The 4,223-nt window shown below is 43.4% G+C and overlaps 1 non-coding gene across 1 annotated transcript; it reads left to right on the top strand.

Annotated features, from left to right (window-relative positions):
• Nucleotides 1-382: 382 nt before the first annotated feature.
• LOC147927282 (small nucleolar RNA R71) lies at nt 383-489 on the top strand. Its single transcript, XR_015583141.1, has one exon. It is a non-coding gene; the product is annotated as a small nucleolar RNA R71 (small nucleolar RNA).
• Nucleotides 490-4,223: the final 3,734 nt, after the last annotated feature.

Here is a 4,223-nt window from a genome sequence, read left to right as displayed (position 1 = left end):
GTTGTTGTACCCTCTGTTGTAACCTCCTTGGTTGTTGATTTAGTTAACATCCTCTAGCTGCATAGTCTCCCCATCTTGTTGTTGAAACTGCTCTTCCTCTGATATAGCATGTACATGCTTCTGCTGGTTGAGGAGCTGATCGAGCTTGTCATTGAGGGCTTTCATGTCCCTCTTGTATTTGGTATCTTCCTCTCCTGTAGATCGCACAGAGCGATCATATTCCTCATTGTAGTTGCCATCAGATTGAGCCAAGTTCTCAACTAGGTCCCAACCTTCATCAACATCCTTGTTGAGGAAGTTACCATTGCTTGCGGTGTCAAGCAATATTCGTATCTTGGGGACCACTCCTCGGTATAGTGTGCTCAGCAATGAAGCATTACTGAATCCGTGATGTGGACATCGAATTGTGTACTCCTTGAAACGTTTCCAAGCTTCATTGAACGTTTCGTTATTCTTCTGTACAAAGCTGGAAATTTCATTTCGCAGCCTTGCGGTTATGGAGTTTGAGAAGAATTTGGCCAGGAACGCCTTCTTGCACGCTTCCCAAGTGGTGATGGACTCCTAAGGGAGCGATTTGTCCCATATGTGTGCTTTATCTCCCAAAGAGAATGGGAAAAGCCTGAGCTTGAATCCATCTTCACTGACTCTATTTATCTTAGTTAGGCTACAGAGCCTATCAAATTCATCCAGATGATCCAATGGGTCCTCCATTGGTAGTCCGTGAAACTTGTTGCTCTGTATCATCTGGATGAGACTACTCTTGATCTCAAAATTGTTGTTCTGCACAGCTGGTGGCACAATGCCATTCCTCTGAGTGTGAGTAGTCGGAGCATCTCCTGCTCCTATGTTGGTCCTTGCTTGAGGAGCTGGTGGACCGTTATGATTATTAATCGTCTCCTCAATGGTTGCTAGTTCCAGTTGAACTTGTTGTTGTCTGAGTATCCGAGGTCTGTCGATGTTGTCGATGAAAGGACTCAAGTTCTGGCTACCTCTGGATCGTGTTTGCATGCACAGGCAAGTATCCGAGTGTGTACTCGAGGATAAACTCGATCCAGGTGATCGAGTGACAGGTCGGGTGGGTGCTCGGGTTGTACCTGAGATTCAAAACAAACAAAGGCGAAAGCAAACAAGTCAGTATCCGAAACAAATATAAACAAACGAACTTGATCTAGCAAGTCCTGAAATCCTAAACGTAGCAAAATAAAACAACCAAATGGCAACGACGCCAAATTGATAGACTAGTTTTCACCAAGGGTATCAATTTCCTATGCAGTTGTAGTACAAAGGGTTATCAATCCAAATGGTTGTTATGCTAGCAGATAGGATGCAATCAGAATCAAGCAAGTCAAGCCAAGCAATAGGGGGGTTTGGTTCTAACAGTCCTAATATAAACAAAGTAAAAGAATATAAACAAGTAAACCACACGACCTAAGCACTCGATGCAAGTAATCGAGTACAGGATCGAGTGGGGTGATCGAGTATGCAAGTGAACTATGAACAGCTCGAGGTATTACTCGATACAAGTTATCGTGTACCTGATCGGGTAAGTGGTCGAGTAAGTAAGGAAAATGCAAGAAATGAAATACGAAAGTTCCTAAGGATGGGGGTAATCGAATCTTAAGTGTTCTAGACCAATACGGATGCCTTACATGCCTCAAGCAATTATTTCCTAGACAATGAACCTCTAAAATCTTGTCACCACACTGTCGCACTAGTAACAATCAACCTTGAACATACTACCACACTATCGCACTAGCAATATGAACAAGCAGGCATTAAGAACAATTCATTTTTGTCAGTATACTTAGACTTATCTGATTTTGTCACTCAAAGTTAAGTATACCTCTATCATTGACCTAATCAAGCATTTTATCTACTCCTTTCAGCCTGTAGCATTGTAAACGCCCTAGATATAATCTCAACCTGTCGGTCTGTTGACCGCATTAAGAACATCAACCTAGAAGGAAATTTATCTATCATAACAATCAACTAAAGCATCCTAACCGATCAAGAACACCTAATCATCTATCCCATCCGTAGAAACTTTGCTACACTACTCGGACATAGAAACGAATGATAAAGCCATAGAAATAAACGGAAATGACATTATTAAAAAGATAGAGTAGAGTAGAAAAGAGTAGGGATAAAATATCTATGAAAAACTACAAATTAAAAGTACAAAAACAAGAAAAAATGTTGAGTCGCTCAGTTCTCTCACAGAAGCTCTCGCTCTCTGGTTTGAGGGTCTGCGGCGTGCTCGTTTTCGAGCTAGGGAAAGAGGGGGTTTATATATGGAAACCCATTTGACCTAGCTTCCCAGACCTGCCCGATGGTCTACTCGATGGGGTACACGAGGCTTGAGTCGGGTAACTCCTCAGGTGGATCTTCGGGTTGCTCTTTGCGCTCTTGGATCCTCTTCGATCGTGTTGGGGTTCGGACTTGTTCTTGTAGCTCGATGGCTCCTTCGGGTACATGCTCGAGTTGTCCTTGTTTTCCCCCATTTTTGGCTCTTTAGCACCTGTTTTCATCCAATATATGCAAATGCAGAAATGCAACACCCTAAATGCTCTAAAACTTGATTCCTACGGTAAATGGTCTAAAAATGCTAAGTTAGAGGTATGAACAATGCAAAATATGAACAAAAAGGATGCTAAAAACTTGTAAATTAGAGTGTTATCAACAATGGTGTATGGTCTACGGAGGTCGCTGATATTCAAAATACCGCGGTCACTTACTTTCAGGGGTTATTTACCTCCTCGGCTCCATCTGATTTTGAGGATGCACTAGAGGAAATACAATCGGTTATCACGGAGGAGGTAAATGAGATCTTGACGAAAGATGCCTCTGAGAAAGAGGTCAAGGAAGCTTTGTTTATGATGTATCCTGATAAGGCACCGGGCCCTGATGGGATGACCGCCCTTTTTTATCAAAAGGTGTGGGGGACTATAAAGGCGGATTTGGTACTTTTGGTCAATTCTATCCTGCGTGATGGAGCTTTTGATAAAAGGTTGAATATGACTAATATTTGTCTTATTCCCAAGGTGAATAACCCGACCAGGATGACGGAGTTGCGGCCTATCAGCTTATGTAATGTTGGGTATAAGATTATTTCAAAGGTATTGTGTCAGCGGCGTGTGACGTCGGTCCAGTACAAGGTTCTACTTAATGGAGAACCCCATGGTTCAATCATCCCTCACCGGGGGCTTCGGCAGGGTGACCCTACGTCACCTTATCTTTTCATTCTTTGCACTGAGGTACTAATTGCTAATCTTAGGAAGGCAGAACAATCCAAACTTATAACGGGAATTAAAGTGTCGACGGCTCGCCCAGCGATTTCACATTTACTATTTGCAGATGACAGTCTTTTTCTGTCATGCCACGAAAGAACAATGTTAAGTTATCTTACGGATTCTCCAGCAATATGAGCGGGTTTCCGGCCAACAAATAAATTTTCAGAAATCCTCAATTCAATTTGGCCACACGGTTGATAATGATTTGAGGGAGGAACTCAAAGGGGTTTTGGGTATTACTAATCTGGACGTATGAGTACCTACTTGGGTATTCCAGAGAGCTTGGGCGGTGCTAAAACGAAGGTTTTTGCCTTTGTTCAAGATAGGTTACATGCACGAGCTGGTGGATGGCCGGCCCGACTGTTGTCCAAAGGGGGAAAAGAGTTTATGATTAAGTTTGTTGCTACGGCGGTTCCCACGTTTGTTATGTCTTGTTTTCATCTCCCGAAAACGATCACACGGAAGCTCACCAGTGCAATCTCTAATTTCTGGTGGAGCTCTTCTGATCAGTCACATGGACTTCACTGGATGGCTTGGGATAAGCTATGCCTTAGCAAGCCAGAAGGGGGTTTAGGGTTTCGGTGCTTAGATGACTATAACACGGCTCTGCTGGCAAAGCAGCTCTGGCGGTTGATTATGGTCCCGGATTCGTTATTTGCTTGGGTATTCAAAGGACGTTACTATAAAAACTCTGATCCTATGGATCCAATTAAATCCTACTCACCGTCTTATGGCTGGCGGAGTATGGTGTCTGCTCGCTCTCTGGTTAACAAAGGACTCATTACACAGGTAGGGTCTAGGGCTTCCATTTCAGTATGGACTGACCCCTGGATACCTGCTCAATCCCCGAGACCAGCACTAAGCTCTGGGTTGCCCCTCGACCCTTCGCTTCGAGTTAACTCTTTCGTTGACAGGACTACTAATTCTTAGGAT

This window comes from Camelina sativa, chromosome 15, assembly GCF_030686135.1.
Source record: "Camelina sativa cultivar CO46 ecotype springtype chromosome 15, ASM3068613v1".
Classification (NCBI taxonomy): domain Eukaryota; kingdom Viridiplantae; phylum Streptophyta; class Magnoliopsida; order Brassicales; family Brassicaceae; genus Camelina; species Camelina sativa.
The sequence above is the reverse complement of the archived record's forward strand: the minus strand, read 5'-3'. Positions and strand labels throughout refer to the sequence as shown.